Source organism: Mauremys mutica, chromosome 14 (genome assembly GCF_020497125.1).
Source record: "Mauremys mutica isolate MM-2020 ecotype Southern chromosome 14, ASM2049712v1, whole genome shotgun sequence".
Classification (NCBI taxonomy): Eukaryota; Metazoa; Chordata; order Testudines; family Geoemydidae; genus Mauremys; species Mauremys mutica.
Genome location: NC_059085.1, coordinates 34,879,083 through 34,897,180, shown reverse-complemented (window position 1 = coordinate 34,897,180; position 18,098 = coordinate 34,879,083). Strand labels below are relative to the sequence as shown.

The window sequence follows — 18,098 nt, the reverse complement described above, 5'->3', positions numbered from 1 at the left end:
GTGATAGTGCAAGTTGCCCCCATTTTGCCCTGCTAACGTGGTGGGGCTAAGCGGAGATGGAGAAGAAGCCTTGTCCAGTGGTTAGAGCAGTGGTGTGGTACTTGAGTTCAGTTCCCAGCTCTGCCACAGACTTCTTGTGTGACCTTGGGAAAGTCACATAGGGTCAGATTTTTAAAGCTATTGAGGGCCCTAGAATATTTTCAGAAGTGCCTAGGTACCTCATTCCCATTGATTTCAAGGGAGTTAGGCACTTTTTGAAAATCTGTGTGCCTCACTGGCTCTTCAGGCATGAAGTATCTTTCAAAATCTGACCCTTAGTCTTTCTGTGTTTCAGTTCTCTATCTGTAGAATGGGGACAGATAGAGGGGTGGGGGTGGAGGTGTTGTGAGCATAAATACATTAGAGGTTGTGAGGCATCCAGATATTACAGTAATGAGGGCCATAGTACCTTAGGATGGTCTCATATTCCTGAAGGCAGAGCTCGTTTTTTGAAAGTCTGAAAACCGCTTTTCTAAGCCAAGGTACATTTCTAACCATCTGATTTCTCAGTGGCTTCATCCACCCGTAGGTTGGTCAAACAGTAAGGTTTTTCTAGGAGCAGTATCTTTAATCAAGATAAAGGCGGCATTATTCATGCGTCAGAAAAATCTCTCCTAAGCATTAGGAAATATTAGCTATGAGAATGCAAGGTGTTCTTTGCTTGCCAAAGATTAGTTTTTAAAGCTAAAACATATCAATCTGAAAAGTGTTTTGTAGATTGTTTGAATTTTCTAAAAGTAGATTTAATAAATAAGGACTCAAGACCAAAGCAATGTCTCTTTGTGGCAGGATTTTTCATTATATTTGATGCCTATTTCTGTGTTATGAGGATATTCTGTTTAACTCCTTTGCGATGCTCTTTTTAGATTAGTATAGGTATAAAAACCAAAATCTTAGCATTAGATTTGAAGACTGTCTGAAACATTATATTACACAATAGTTAGAAATTAAACTAAGAAAAAAGGAACTTGCTGTCCCAATAATAAATCCATATTTAAATCTATTTTTTCCAGTGCAATCAAATCAGCAAAGAAACTAAATGACAAATCTAAGCATATAACTTCTTTAGTCCCAAAGGATCCCCAAAAATGTATACATAAAGCATGGCTGAAATGCAGCTATTTCTGATGTGGAGAGACCATAGAACAACAGTCAGATGTAGGAGAAGATATGGGCAAGAATTTAAGGTCAAAATTGTCCTCCTATAGAGGGGCCATGGGATCTTTTTAATCTATATGTGCTGTACAACAGATAATCGTGCCAGTTATGCATCTAATTGGCCAATTGTGCTCACAATTGCTGTAATTACAAGTGAAAATTAAAGGTGAATTTTACCTGTTGTGAAGAGGGCCTCTTGTGAATACCTAGGCACCACTATTTTGAGGACTTAATTGAGATTTAATTGGTGCACCAGCCTTATGCAGACTCACTGAACAGGGATGAATTTCACAGCAGGTTCACAATTAGAATATTGTGGTCCTTTTCTTTTGTGAAGGAAGTCCTTTGCAATAATTATCATGTAATCCCCTTCTAAAAAAACAGTAAGTTGCATAAATAAATATTACTTAGAATAGGCAACGGCATGTTTATAGTCTTCTTTTCAATCATGATTTATATATCAAATTGAATATTTTTATTATCATGATGTGCTTGTGATCTACAATTTTTGTAGAGAACTTAACTGTGGTGTGATAAAAAACAGTGAGGATCAAATTGACATTTTCTGACACATTGATAAGTGTGTTTTGAGTGTGTGTGTGTGTGTGTATGTAGTGAACAGACCTCATTTAAAATACTTTAGTCAATGTTAAGAGTAATCATGAGCAAATAATAAGTGACATTTCTTAAATTGTTGGTTTAATATGACAGTTTAACTCTGTTGGTTTTAATATGACAGAATCTTCTGTGACCAAATCTAGAAGCGTTGCCTGAGCTTTTCTATATTATCTGCAGAAATGTTCTATTTTATTTGCAGAAAAATAATCCATACAGTCTCTTTAGAGACCTATCTCAAATATTAATTTTGTCTATTTGTGCGATGTAATTAGCAGGTGTGATTAATCAAATAATCAAAAGGCGGATTCTGTGAGCTTTCCAGACTAATTTTACAGGTCTAGAAGATGTGTATAATTCATATAAGGTTTGGATAGGCATTCAAACTTTTGGAGGCTTCTGTGAATGGCATCTCCAAGCTCTTTGACTTCGACCTTAACTGCCGTGCATGAAGTAGATGAAATCCCAGGCATTATACTCAGGATCACAAGGAATCCATGAGTATAACATCACTGATGGTGCTAGACTTCCCAGTGAGCAGAGCAGGGCAAATGTGGGTCTTTGCTGTACAGGGGAATGGAGCACCCACCATCTTTCTTATTCTTAGCAGATATTTTAGAGCATCTTGTCTTATGAAGCAAATGTACAGATACAGCCCTGGGATAAATAGTTGTGAATATCTGACCAGGAAATCCACATTTAGCCAGCAAAGCCCCAAAAGTCCTACCCGAAATTAAACTATTTCAGGAGTTCCCAAATTACCTTGGCAGCCCTTGTGCACCCCTACAAGGTGCTTTGCATTACTGACCTCTTGGTGTTCCTCCATTGTTGCATCCGATCCCATGGAAACTTAGGCCTAATCCAAAAAAAACCATGGTAACTGCTTTCTATCTGAACAATAAAATGGCTAATACCAAACTTGATGTGCAGTTCTGTGGTGAGACTGTGTCACCTGTATGCGACTGTGGTCACCAGACACAAATGATAGAGCACATCATATCTGAATGTCCCCTTCATTCCTTTGCCGGGGGCCTGAAGGACATTCACCAGCTCATTGCTGCGGCTATGTGCTGGCTATCAAACTTAGATATAAATTTGTAGTTGTTGCTAGCCACCCAAGCCATGCGAAAGAAGAAGACCTCACCATTTCCTTAATCTTTCAAGGACAATGGGTTTGTTCACCCTGAGTATTATTCTGTTGTACTGGGCTGCATTGAAATGACTTCTTGAAATCTGTGTGGATTAAGTCCACTACTTCACTCCTGTCTGTTTTTCACATTATCTCTTTAAATATATTCTAGCAGATTTGTCAGACAAGATCTGCTCTTTATGAAACCAGGCAGATTCATTTTGATCAGTTTACGTTTCTCCAGATGTTTGGTGATCTCATCCCCTGTTAAAGTTTCTAAGATCTTGCCTGTGACTGAAATCAGAGTTACCAATTTATGGCCAGATTTTCAGCTGATGTAAACCCATCTGAGTCCATTGGCTTCAGTGGTGTGATGCTGATTTATACCAGCTTGAAAGTCTGCTCCAAAAATGTTTTGATTCCCTCCCCACCCCCTGCATTTCTTTTCTTAAAGACTTGGAGTTGTTTGCTTTATTCCAGCCCCTCTGTATCTCTCATTTTCTCTAAGCAGCTGCTAAAATTCTTTGTTATTAGACAACTAATTTCTTCTTCTTTCCCTTTCAGCATTCTGGGTTCAAAGCACCCCATCCAGATCAGGGCTTGTCTCTCTTCAGTTATATTAACTGACACAAATATTGCCTTGGTGACCACTAATGCTTCTAGTTCTTCACTGCTCTGCCAGAGAACTTTGCTTCCATTTCCCTCTTAAGCACTAGCAAGAAGAAATCGTTTCATTTTTTAGCTCTGTCCCTTTCCCTGTGTTGTTAAGTTCCCTCCGCTACCTCTCAGTGGTCCAATGGCCTCCCTCGTTAATCTCATCTCCTTTACCTATTTAAAAGAAATCTTTTATTGTTTTATTCACCCCATGAGCAATTTTTCTCTTTGTCATATTTGGTTTCCTAATCGGCTTTTTACATCTTTTCATCTTTGCTTTATAATCCCTTTCATCCCCTTAATATTTGCCTTCTTACACATGTTGCCTGCCTTTTTCCTCTCTCTGATAGCTTTTATGACTTCCTCAGTCATCAAGCTTCATCGGAAACAGATCTTACCCATCCCTGTTCTACAGAGATTGTTGTTTCCAAGTACTACTCTCATTTCCTGAGCATGAACCACGGTATGTAAACTAGAGTTCAACAAATAATTAGATGTAAATACTTTATATGCCAAATTTTGCCTCTTTTTTTGTTTGCTTGCCAAAATTCTCACCTGCATTCATTATTTTAAACTATTTGCAAATTTCTTTGTGATTTTTTTTCCACTATGGGTGAAATTCACCCCTACATGGAGAGCCCACACAAGAACTGTGAGCCAATTAAGACCCCCTTTAAGCCCTCAAAATAGGTTTTAAGTGGTCTGTAAGTTTCTGTGCTGGCCCTTTGCAGCGGTGAATTTGACCTATATAAATATCTTACACATAATAATGGTAGTACTTACATGGCACTTTCCATCAGTAGATCTAAAAGCACTTTACAAAGGAGGGAAATATAATTATCCCCATTTTAGATGGGGAAACTGAGGCACAGAGCAGTGCAGTGACTTAGGTCTCCTAAGTGCTTCTTCAGTGCTCTTATTCCCCCAGACCCAATAACTTATTCTGAATTATCAATAGTTAAACCACTTTCTTGCTTCATTATGTAACTCACTTGGTATTATTTCTTTTCCAAGACTGCATGATGAAATGCAGATTGTACAGTCAATCCTCTTTTAATGACTGTTCTAGAATCCGACTGTAAATGTCTCTTTTTTTTAAGAGTGTTGTGCTGGTAAAACTGAAGTGTGCAAATATTCATGGAAAATAAGTTTAAAAAGGAGCATGTACTTGATCAAATCAAAATTCAGATGAATATTTCCAGATTATCTCACCCCTTACTACTCTCTCAGATGCAATGTAAACAAGTGCAACTTCAAATTTCTGTTGCAGCCTCTTAATCCTTGGGCTAAGAGTCCTCTTGAGATGTGCTCATCTCCTGAACAGGAAAGAGAGCTAGGTGTGTCTTCATTAAGGAAGATATACCTATCTCCTAGAACTGGAAGGGATCCTGAAGGGTCATTGAGTCCAGCCTCCTGCCTTCACTAGCAGAACCAAGTACTGATTTTGCCCCAGATCCCTAAGTGGCCCTCTCAAGGATTGAGCTCATAACCCTGGGTTTAGTAGGCTAATGCTCAAACCACCGAGCTATCCCTCTCCCCATAATGATGCCTGCAAGCCCTTCTTGAAGCAGCATTCAGACCTCAAATGAGCCCTGACAAGCACTCTAGTTGCATGGGAGGAAAGTGACGGGGGAGGTTACAAGGGAAACAAACAGGAAGGTGTGTGGCTTCTTGATGGAATTCCAATCCATCCCACTGTGCTAAATTCCAGCTGGGCTGGCAACATGGGTCTTTACAGCAATGCAGGAGGTTTGAGTGACCAGGCACTGGATGGAAACTGGGGAAGGTGGCCTAGAAAAAAGAATTAGCAGGAGTTAGCAGAACTCCAGTGTATCATCTCCCCTGCCTGTCCCTCACAGAACCATGGATGATGTTCCCTTCGGTCAGCATACAAACACAGGTTTGTGTGGCAGAGAAAACGCTATGGTATAAAGGGCAATGGGGCTAAAACAGCAGAGAAAAGAGCACTTTTAAAATGTATTCAAAAGAAAGAACTGGTATATAGGTGGGGGACTAAGAGGAGCCTGGTAAATCAAATGGAGAATTTTGCAAGAAAATATCTGTTTTCATTGAAATGTTTCAGATTTTTGTCAAAAAAAAGGAACACTCCAAAGTCCAATGATTTGTTAGTTTCTGAAAACTTAAATTATCTTTATTTCTTTAACAAAAACCTGAAAATTCCACAGGCAATAATTTTCCCAGCCAGATCTGTTGTTGAATTTTGCTATTATGATTGTTTATTTTCATGTATATAGTTGCATTCCTTATGTTATACCTCCCTGCATTATTTTACCATCTATTACTTATACAGCAACGTATATACTCGTTCATAAGCCGAATTTTTTTTAGTCAAAAAGGGAAGCACCAGAGAAGAGGGTCGGCTTATGAACGGGTATAGAGAGGGAGAGGTGGGACGCAGCCCCTTCCCCCAACAGAGGGAGCAGGGAGAGGGAGCACAGCCAGCAGAGCCACAAGGGAAAAGTCGGGGCCAGAGTCTCTCCGCTTCTGGCCACGCTGCTCTCCCCCCAGCCTCCGAAGCAGCTGCAGCTCTGGGGCTGGCAGGTTGCAGCCATGTCGCTCAGCCCCGCCCCGCAGAGCAGGCTGTGGTTGTGCCACCCAGCCCGCCAGAGCACGCTGCGGCCGTGCCGCCCGGCCCAGCCCGCTGGAACATGCCGCGGCCGCACCGCCCGGTCTGGCCCGCCAGAGCAGGCTGCGGCCGCCCTGCCCAGCCTGCCGGAGCAGCTCCAGCCAGGATAGAGACATCCTCCCCAGATAAGGTGGGAAGGGATGGGATGGGGAGACTGTGGGGGTCCTGGGCTAGAGGTGGGGTCATGTGGGGGGGTGGTCATGGGGGTTACTCCCCTGACTCCCAGATTCTCCCCCCCAAATTTTCCCCACCAGTTGCTGTCCCAGCCCGTCAGGGTAAGCAGCTGACGCGCCGGGACACTTTCTTTACTTAGATTTACCTCTGTGCCTGCAGATGCTCGAGGTAAACAAACCAGCTCAGCCCGCCAGAAGCTTATCCTGATGGCCCTGGAGCCAAAGTTTGCTGACCCCTGAATTATAAGGTCGGCTTATGAATGGGTCATACAAATTTTCCATTTTTACTTATCCATTTTGAGGGGGGTCAGCTTATAAACGAACCGGCTTATGATCAAGTATATACGGTATATGGCACTTTCCCAAAAAGTAAAAGATAATGCTGTGAGCCCAGTTCAGCCTTGCTGACCTGAGAGAAACTGCAAATAATGATGCAGTTAGGCCCCAGTTCTGCAGACGTTTATGCACCTGCTTAACTTTACTACCAGGAGTAGTTCTGTCAGTCAATGGGGCTACCTACAGTAATAAAGTTAAAGCAGGTGCCAAAGTGTTTGCAGATCAGGGCATTAGGCCTGATTTAACCCACAATGAAGTAAATGGAAAGACTCAGTTACTTCAGTGAGGGCTGGATCAGTCCTTTGCCCGGGCACTCCTTCGTAAAACATTTTAACACAGCTAAGTTTACTTGCAGCACGACCTTGCACAATCATTAACTTTACCACTCTGAGACTATGCATGTCTGCGACCAACCTTGGCGCTGACTGACTGATCCACAGACAGACTTGATTCATTGCTATTCTGAAAAATTTGCCTCCCTCTGCCAGCCACTAGGTGGATCGTTACAACTTGGCATCACCAACTACAAATACCATATAATGTGCTAGCAAGACAGGATGGGTGAGGTAATAGCTTTTATTGGACCAACTTCTGTTGTTGATAGAGATAAGTTTTCGTGCTTACACCGGTGTCTGGGAAACGTACTCAGTGCCACAGCTACATACAAGGTGGAACAGATTGTCTAGCGTAAGTAGTTAACATATTTCAAGGGACCACACAAAGTGACACCCCCTCTTCCAGCCTTCAAACAACCCCCTAGCCTCTCCAAACTCATCATCAGAAGCAAGCTGCCCACAGACCAGGACACACCAACTCAAATCAGCATCAGACTCGGCTAGGAAAAACAGATGCAAAAGCTCTCCACATATCTCCACTGTTACAATGATCAACACTGCCCACAACACACCTTTCAAGATCCATGGGTTGTACACATGGCTAACACAACATGGGGTATACCTCATCTAGTGCACCAAGGGTATGTCTACACTGCAAGGTAAGCCCAGGGTTCATACTCGGGCTCAAGCCTAACCCCCCTTCTAGCTGCACACAAATCTCGCTAGCCTCTCAGGACTCAAGAGGGGTGGAGGGTCTGAGCCTGAGTCAAGCCAAGATGCAATATTCAAGCCCTATTGCTTTGCAGCGTACATGCAGCCCCACTGGATTTGAACTCTGGGAGTCTGCCAAAAGTATTCCACAATCCCCTGGGCTGATTTTCTTTGTCCTCTGGACAGTTAAGTTTGGTGTATAGTCAAGTTTTCCCATGCTTCATCACAAACAAAGGGCTAGTGTGACCTCATTTTTGGAGGGTGCTGGGAAGTCGGGGACATGGGTGGTTGAATTCAGGTCTGCAATTCAGGGAGGGATAGCTCAGTGGTTTGAGCATTGGCCTGGTAAACCCAGGCTTGTGAGTTCAATCCTTGAGGGGGCCACTTAGGAATCTGAGGCAAAAATCAGTACTTGGTCCTGCTAGTGAAGGCAGGGGGCTGGACTCAATGACCTTTCAGGGTCCCTTCTAGCTCTATGAGGTAGGTATATCGCCATTTAAGAATAATGCAGTGTAAATGCTGGGGCCCAAGGTTCAACAATACATAACGTGGGGTTAGAAATTAATATAAATGCTCCAGACCCAGGGTCTGCTAAGTTGAGTTTACTAGCGCTGGGCTTACGTTGTAGTGTGCCATACTCTAAATGCCCAAATAACAAAAATGTAGGTGAAACAAGACAATTGTTACACACTCAAATGGATTCACACATTAAAATGATAAAAGACAAAAACATGTCACCTGTGGGCAAACCCTTTTCACAAAATGATCACTTAATATCTAACCTATCTGTCCTTGTCCTCAAAGGAAACCTGCACAGCACTTTCAACAGACGAGCCCGGGAGCTTAAATTCATAACTTTCCTAGACACTAAAAATCATGGACTGAATAGACACATTGGATTTATGGCTTATTACAACAATCTATAACCCACTAACAACTTCCTCCCCTCCCCCACAATGACTGGAGAGGTGTTAATAGGTCAATTCACCTTGAACTGTCCTTTAAAATATGAGTTAACTACTTATGCTAAACAGGCTGCCCCACCTTGTTTTTCACTGCAACACCTGAAGAAGAGCTCTGTGTAATCGTGAAAGCTTGTTAGTCTCTAAGGTGCCACAGGTACTCCTGTTCTTTTTGTCTCTTTCACTATTACTTCACCCACCTTGTCTCTAACATCCTGGGACCCACACAACTACAATAACACTGCGTACATATAATCTGCTGCACAAAAATAACCCACACAATTAGAAATCTTTCAGGGATCCCTCTGTGAAGTTGTTGGTGCTTCTGAACATGTGGGTATTCATCACCAACTCACAGGGGCACTGGTGTGTTGCCCAAATCCATCCCAGAAATAGTATCTCTGGGAGAAGATGCTTGAAGGAATGACACTACAGTGCCAGATAGGCATTTCTCAACTCAGCAGGGGACATCGCTATACTTCAATTAGTACCTTAATTGAGCTATTTGCAGGGGAGCACTCTAGGGAGCTGAACACCTATTTTCTTGCAGTTTAATAACTATCAAGTCTAAACACTTAGTTTCTCCCTTAAATAGGAGCAAATATATAGTATATCTCCACAAACTTCACTGCAGTGAATTGCATAATAGTCATTCCTATTGCAAGTTAGAGCAATAATAATAGAATTAAATTGTGTTATTAAATACACTAAATTCTACTTAACTGTTTTTTGTCTAGATGATTAAAAATCATATTCCTTTAGTCATTTTATTACACTATGTGCATTTCTTTCAGCATATCTTAACAGGAAAGGTTTTGGGGAGTTTTGAAAACCTATGATGGGTCCAGAGTAGCAGCCGTGTTAGTCTGTATCCGCAAAAAGAACAGGAGTATTTGTGGCACCTTAAAGACTAACAAATTTATTTTAGCATGAGCTTTCGTGAGCTGCAGCTCACTTCTTCGGATGCATAGAATGGAACACACAGACAGGAGAAATTTATACATGTATAAATTTATACATTTATAAATTTATAAATGTATAAATTTATAAAAATTATAAATAAATATATAAATTATAAATTTATAAATTTATACATGCATAAATTTCTCCTGTCTGTGTGTTCCATTCTATGCATCCGAAGAAGTGAGCTGCAGCTCACGAAAGCTCATGCTAAAATAAATGTGTTAGTCTTTAAGGTGCCACAAATACTCCTGTTCTTTTTATGATGGGTCCAATGTTCCACATAGAAATCTGGCGCAATTCCTTTGATTTGAGTTGATTTCAGTAGCCTTGGTCCTGATTTATGGGACGAGAAATACATCCAATAAGTAGGGGTTTAAAAAACACCAGGAAGGCAATAGTGGAAAGAATTGGGCAAAATTTTGTGGTCTCCCAAAAATGGAGATTTGAGTGGACTGAAACTTGCTGAGAAATTCGTGTTGAATTCAACAGATTTTTTCAGTTGAAAAACAATAATTCCAGAAAAAAAATTCATTTTGACATTTTCCAAATGAAACGTGTTGATATTTTTATTCAAAATAACTTTTTGTTTCAAATTTCACTTGAATTTTATTTTTTAAAATGGTAAAAAAAAAACCTCAAAAATGGGAAAAAATGTTTAGTTCAACCCCAAACTTTGCCCCCTCCCAATTTTTCAGTTTGACTAGGAAACCGAAAAATCATTTATTTGCACAGCTCTACCAGTGGTATCCAGGAGGGACCAGTCCTTTACACACTCTTTGGTTGCATGTTGCAGGACCCAGATTCCCAGTGGCACATAGTGGTAGCAATAGCAGTGGCAGCATCTATAAATGTTTGTATTTTGGTAGCACCCTAAGACCCCAGTCGTGATTGGAGCACCATTGTTCTGGGTGTTCTTGTTCCAATGGACGCATTTAATTTCTGAGCAGATGCCACAGTAATGTGACTATGTTGGAATCACTGGAGTTGCTTCTGAGTTTGTTATGGGATGGGTTAACCTCATAGATACTGGGTTGGTTTTTCTGCAGAGGAAGAGGAGGGTTTCCCCATCTTAGAAGTTTATGCATTTTGTATGTTTGAGAATCAGCTCCCTGCAGGAGACCTATATATGACAGACTCTTTGTGCTCCTAGCATACCTAGACAATACACAAACATGCATATGTTCTGGATGAACGCTTGACTCCACTGGTCTCAAAGGCAAAACTCCCAAGGGGGCTAGGCTGTGTTACTTGTTTCTAAGGGTATGTCGACACTGGAGTTGAAAAGTGTAATTTCCAGGAGAAATACCCACATTAGCTCCTATCAAGCTAGCTTGCTAAAAATAGTAATGTAGCCATGGCGGCATGAGCAATGGGAATGACTAGCTGTTCAAGTACACACCTAGTGTCATGGACAGGTAGTGACTAGCTCCTCCTTCTGTTTGCACTGCTATGGTTACACTTCTATTCTTAGCACACTACCTTGATCAGAGCTAATGTGGGTATGTCTGCATGAGCTGGAAATTGCACCCCAAGCTCAAAGTGCAGACACCCCCTAAGTGTCAGAGTTAAACACACACAAAAGCAAGGGGATTCAGAGTTAAAGCGCTAGAAAGAGTAACATAGGAGACATATATAATCTCTCTCTCTCTCTGTGTATATAGATATCGATAGATAGATATATATAAAGCTAAATTACCCAAAAGGTAATTTATTTTACAATGTACATTTTTTAGCCACGCCAGTTTTTTATCATGAAAAATCTCAGTTCCTCATAATGAAGATTACAATATTCTCCAACTTCTCTGCGGGGCAACCTGCCAAATGTAATAAATGTGCGAGAGGCTGGTGTTTGTCTTGACCTCAGTCATCTGACATGGGTCAGGATTATCAAAGATAAATACCACAGTCGCAGGACAGGGGTCCCTTTAAAAAAAATTGTAATGCAAATAAACCATAACACCAACAAAAATAACAACTAACCATGAAACATAAACTGTCCATGATGCATAAGCAAAACCTCTTGGCAGATGAGAGCATTATATTATCGTGGACTCACAGAAATGTAGAGCTGAAAGGGACCCCGAGAGATCATCATGTCCAGTCCCTGCTCAGAGATAGGACCAAGTAAACCTAGGCCATCCCTGACAGGATGGGACTTCCAATGATGGGAATTTCAAAACCTCCCTTGGAAGCCTGAGGGACCGTTGGCAAGGGATGCTGGAGAGGAGAGAGCCTGCTATGCCACAACCAGCCCAAAGGAGTTGCCCTTATAGTGAGTGCACATTTCTACACCCTGTCATAGGACAGGTGTCAGCATCCACTTACTCCAGAGGCTGTCATTGCACCACAAACAACAAGTACAGGGCACACTGATTTTCTTTGTAGGTGTGGCTATGAACCAGCTCCTCATACCTCTCCTCTCCTCTGCCTTCCTGCTCCATTCTCAGGGCTGTGTGGACACGCTCATTTAGCATTAAAGCAGCCTTAATTTGGTTTAGCTTAATTCACTTCTGAAGTGATCAGACTCAGCCCTCAGCACACACATGCAGCTCCAGTGATGTCAGTGGTAGCCCTGTCAGTGGACTGAGGGCATGGTACGTTCCTCAGGAAATAGAATCCTATGTCTGTGAGATTTAGTAAGCCAAATGGATTCTAATGGTCACACGGGATTTCTGATGGGCATGCTGACATAACTAGCACTGATATGTTTAAGGAGTGTTTAGTGCTCTATGTATGTTTCTTGGGAAGACTGGCATTAGAGCAACCCACTTTCCCATGAAAAGCATGGCACGTCTGCACTGATTGTTCTCTGGGTTTTTTGTTTCGTTTTTTCCCCCGAAAGCGAGGCTAAAGTTGCCAATTTGCCTTTGTCAGGGGAAAATGTTGTGCAGTTTTTGGTAGCGTGTGCATGTGTACGTTACTTCTTTGAAAATAAGACCCTAATATGTTAAGGTATGCTGGTCTGTGACAAGCTGAAATCTCAGCTGAAGAGCCCTGTCAGATCTGTTCTCTCATCCATGCCCTCCCTCCTTTCAAACACTGACCTTCCCCATCAGATAAGAAGCACAGATCTCGGCCCTGCGTTCCCTCTGCAGTCTCAGCCCATTAAAAATTCATTGCCTAAAGTGAATCTCCTCTGTTACTGCTGAATTGTTATTTACCTCGGCCCGGATTTCCTCAGGTTCTGACAATTAAAGGGGGTACAAGGAGAGGGCTGAGTCATGGGATTAAGTTTTGTGTAATATCTCTCTTGTAGCAAGAGACGATCATGTAAAGCCATAATTTCCCAGCTGCGTACTGGTTCCCCTTCAGTGCTTCGTTAAATGTGGTGACTCAACAGAAAGGATGGAGACACAGGTTAACAAGTATCCCTCCTTTTGTGGGATTAGAGTCTTGTATAGCGATGCTCTTTCAGAGGCAGGAGATGTTGTCAAGCATCATTAGGAAGCCATTTTAAACAAGAGTCTTAAAGCACCCTTTCGGGTCAAATGAATGTATTAGAGGAGAGTGGAGTGGAGGCAAATATTATATGAGAGAGAAAGTCTAACAATTTATATGGCATTGTTAAGGAAACAATTTAGAAAATTCATGGATGCTGCCGTGTTGCAGAGAATAAATGCATCTTGAAACTGCGTCTATTGGACTTAGTTAGATGTTGACCAGCTTCATGCTAATTCATTTCAACAAGTGTGAATGAGATGCAGGCAAGCTCTCTGTGTGCCCGGGTGATCCTGAAAACCCCCCAAACTCCAGTGTAATTGACATTCACAAAAGCCTTAGTATCATAGGAGGAAAACTATTTTTTAACTGTAGGTGCATGTTTTGTAGCGAGGGTCAGGGGAAAGGGAAAAAATAAGATTCAGTAAAGAGAAATATTTCTATTAGATAACTTTAAAAACATTTCTATAGCAATATGCCGTTTGAAAGGCTGTGGGAGACACTTTAGACATCATTTGATCTGTTGGTATGGTACAGTTCTGGAAGGAAATTGAACAATAATCTTTGGTTTGATGGGGGAAGAGAAGAATCGAAGAGGAATGGGCAAATAAAAGCTATTTGTTTGGAAGTAGGTAAGCAGCTTTATTACACACTTAGTGTGATGGACTATGGCCTGTGTTTGTTTATTGAACCAAAAGCGTAAATCTAAATGAGCCAGTAGCTCAGATTTAAACTATCTGTGTAGAAGAATGCCAGATACTGATCATTTAGGCGACATCAGCTATACTTGTGGGGATTTTTTTCTGCAGTTGTTTAGACACCTGCAGAAAAATTCTATTTTCCATGTATGGTCATTTGGGCTAAGGAAACAATAGGCTCAGCAGACTAATCCCAGCCTGGAGCAAGTAGAAAGGGATTCATGAACTCTGAATGCGCACACACTTCTTCATACGAGGATTATATAGACTGAGGTTTGCAGTGGTATGTACTAGGAGGAGTTCAAGTGGTGGTTGTCATCTTTTGAGGGGTTTCTTTTGGTTTGGAATTCTGTCCTATGTCCTGTAAGCCTCAGCTCACTAAGGTGGGATTGGAATTGCTAGGCTTTCCCCATGGATACGGGTCTCTCTCAAGACATGCTTGGACAGGATGAAGTTAATGTTGAGTTAACCTTATAGTTAGATTAAGCCACTGAAAATGAATTGGAACAGGTACTCTGTCTCAATGGAAGCTGAAGTGCAACTATTCACTGCTGAGATTACATTAGTGTGTACAAACTGGCCACAGAGTGTGTACTGGATACGGTTCTGCTTTACTTTGCAGTCAATTATTCACATATATTAATTGTACTGCAAACAAAGCTGCAGATTTCCACTCTCCCTTCAGATGAATGTTGTAAGTGTGTTCATGTGGGTTCAGAGGGAGAGAGAGTGGCAGCCTGCCAGTATTACATGCTGGTACAATATTGTACATGTGGTGGTGAAGTTGTCTGTTAATCTGATCTCCAGTTACCCTGGAGACTTCCAGCTCTTGGGCCGAATTCTCCTCTGTTACATCAGTGCAACTCCGCAAGCACCCCCTAACACCTTACTTTTCTCCACTTATACCTACACTGTTTTACTTGGCATTGCTGGACAATGGCCACAAATTACAAGGGCACTCTTCTCTTGGGTTGTAATTGGGAGGAAGAACTCCTGATTTTTGCAAACTGGGCTGTGCACAACAGTTGGAGAGGAGACTTGAAGCAGTGTCTGGGTATAATTTAGGCACCATAAACAGGCAGCAAGGGGTCATGATTTTCCATTCTCAGTTTACCTCCTGCAATGTCTCTGCTAACTGGTGCATACAGCTTGAACTCTTGTAGAAATTAGCAGAGAACACAAGTACCGGTGACAGAAAGCTGAACTTTTCCAACAGCAGGTTCTAAATTCACAGTGTGCACTGAATCCACTTACACTTTAAAGAGACAGTCTGCTTTCTGTTCTTTCCACTGCTTAGTTTGGAAATGACTGCAGTACTAATTAAAAGCAAATTGCTTAATCTTGTTGCGTCAGGCAAGGGAGGCTCTCTTCAGAGAGGATGCCTCCTGTGAAAGGACTGTAAATGCAGAATCCCTGCAGATGCAGCAGAGAGCCAAAGAGGAGGAATAAGTCAGTGTTGAGAGATCACTTGTCGCTAGATCAATTACACAGCTCAGTTGTATTCAGGCCAGCAGCTGTATCACAGTCTTGCCTTTGCCAGCAGGTATCAGAGCAGTGATAATGATATTTGTGTGACTCATTATATAATAATACAAATTTCCTTTGTGAAGTATCTGTCCGACTTTGTGTCCATATCTGAGATGCATCCTGCATATAAATGACACCAGGCAAGATCCCTGATGGAATTCAGATTGCTGAAGAGAGGAAACATTGCAAAGAACAAGATGCGTGTCTTGCGCTCAAATCTACTACACGTAAATAAAATCCACTACATAGTAACTGGGTTTATTCCTGAAAGTTACTATCCCTTTTGGAGTAGGGCTGAACAATCTGTTTGCTCATGCATATATATCATACCGTTTGAAGTAGGTGCAGGGTTCCCCGAGTAGAGATATCTCATTTATTTTTCTTCTGATCATATCAGTCTGTACTAATGATTTCAGATGACCTTTGCGTAATAGAAAGGTACTGTTTTTTTCTTTTCAAGTTTACATTTGCACGCAAGGATGTGTAACAACACGGAGAATTGATTTCTTCCCCTGTATTATCTTTTGGTAACATGCGTACCATCTTTGCTAGCTAACAAAGAAATAGGAAACCTCTCTCTTTTTGCTTCAGGATACCCATGTGACACCCTGTTCCTGTATTTACTCTAAAGCAGCTGGGCAATGATAGCAAATTAACTGCAAGCTATGGAAGAGGCTGTTGTGTTTTACCCCTACAAGATGCAAGAGAAGTGGACATACTATAGTCTATTCATCTTTCCATGATTTTTTATTAGGTTATAATATGTTAATTTCTTTAGCATTTACCTAATCAAGGCAATTATGTATAATTACTGCAGCATGTTCTTCCAATGTCTGGTAGGAAAACAGTAGAAAATCAAGAATATTCAAACCACAGTAGAACTGGTTGGGTGACTGGGGTGTGACTTTCCTGTAGTCTGGTAGAAGTCTGCATTTAAAAGTAAAGCAACTTAAAATGATGCAGTTTGACAGCAATTAAGGCTTTACTGACAGATCAGGAAAGCTGCTACGAATGAGACAGTTAGATAAATGATGGTATGGTCTGTAACTTTGGTCCAAATTCTGCCATCCCATATGCACTCACATCTCCCATTGACATTGGCTCAGGAGTTGGCAAGTAAGTAAGTGCCTGATGCGTTCATTCTCCTCTATAATGTACCGTGTGTGAGAGAGAGAGAGAGAGAGAGCTTCTGTGTCCTAGCAGCTGCTCCACAGAGAGAAATTAGGGAATATAGGGAATATAGACTATAAACTGCTGCATATAGGCGCTCTCTCTTAACTCTGGTGGTAGGGACCTCTGTTTTAGAAGCTGACAGATAAGTGTTCTAGTCCCAGGGGCAAGGGCGTATGCATGACTGATTTATGTAGCAATTATGTCTGTTGTCTACAGATATGGATTCTACAGAGGTAGGTGCACTTATCCTTCCCCATCCCTCTGGCGGGGAGACATCCTATAAGACCTTGTGTTGTACTTATGGAAACCCAGGAACCTCAGTGGTGTAACCCATTCAGTTTCCATAGTGATAGTGCAAGGGCTTGCGGGGGCATTTTTGGCTCCATTGACCGCAGTGGGGACAAGAGTGTATCCTCCTTTTGTTGCAGTAGTATTAGGGAGGTTTGGTACTTCCTGTTCCCCTTTGCAGGAGCTGGGAAGGCATGGCTGCTCCAAGCACCCCCATGAAAATGCAAGATGGAGGAAGAAGGCTAATTAGTTTCCCTGAGGATCCTGGACCAGGTAGGAACTGCGTGTCATTTGACAGTCCTGCCCTCCCCACCTCCACCTCTGCTCCAGAAAATTTCCAAAGTAAGAGGAGTCCCAAAGGCCCAATGTGTACATGGGTTCACAGCATTGAAACTTGGCTCTGCTTCCCTGCTCTTTTGGGGAAGGATTCCAACCAAAACTCAGAACAAACTGAGTTGCTCATGTTTCCATGTCTTGTTTTTGCTGAGCTCTAGTCATGCATGATGCATTCTTAGAGAGCCGAGAGGCCAGAACAGATACAGTGTGGCAACAGCATCCCACACTAAGCCTCAACTGTGGCCTGGAGATAACCACCTCCAAAATCAGAGGATAGTTCAGTCTTCATGTCCTCTCTGCTGAGAATGCCCAGACAACTGCCAGGTAAATTCAAGCAAAATCAGGCTTCCCTGCTTGGCCCCTTTTCCTGACTCGGTATGTGGAATAAAAACCTTTTCAAGGATCTGTTGATACTAGACTGAACTGTCCAAGCCTGGTGTCAGGCTGTATTGTACTCTACCTACAATACAAATGCTTATCAACATATGTTCTGTTGTCTGCACCTCTTAGCAGAGGAAGTATTAGTTTTAATGGGCACAAGCCTATGAAATAATAAATAAGTCTTCATTTATTCGAGCGCTGCAGCGTCCTAATGAATCTTAACAATGTTACCAACCACATAATGTGAACCAAATTAGATTTTTTGCCAATTTCAGAACTCCTACTTAATAAACCTGAAGGCTTTCCTGTTTAAAATGTCTGTCCAGGAAGGCTGATGTCTAGATAATGTTAAAAATGTTTATAAAAGACACGGGAGAAGACCAAAATGGGATTATATAGAAATTCCCCAAAATAATGACTCCCTGGTCATTACATTGCATGTTATTTATGCTCCCTCATTATAATTCCATATTATACTCCCCTTTTTACATTTGAACTCCCACTTTTGGGGGGTTGTATATACAGTACTCTGTAA

At 41.7% G+C, this 18,098-nt stretch overlaps 1 protein-coding gene across 5 annotated transcripts in view; it reads left to right on the top strand.

The window, feature by feature from the left end:
* MAF (MAF bZIP transcription factor) overlaps window positions 1-18,098 on the top strand; it is a 224,243-nt gene that overhangs the window by 87,231 nt on the left and 118,914 nt on the right. For 2 of the 5 annotated variants that reach the window (XR_006573390.1, XR_006573391.1), the window contains one exon: window positions 17,028-17,119. The exons of the other annotated variants lie outside the window; for them this stretch is intronic. The gene's annotated coding sequence lies outside the window, so the exon portion shown is untranslated. The remainder of the gene's footprint in view (window positions 1-17,027; window positions 17,120-18,098) is intronic. 5 annotated transcript variants of the gene reach the window in all.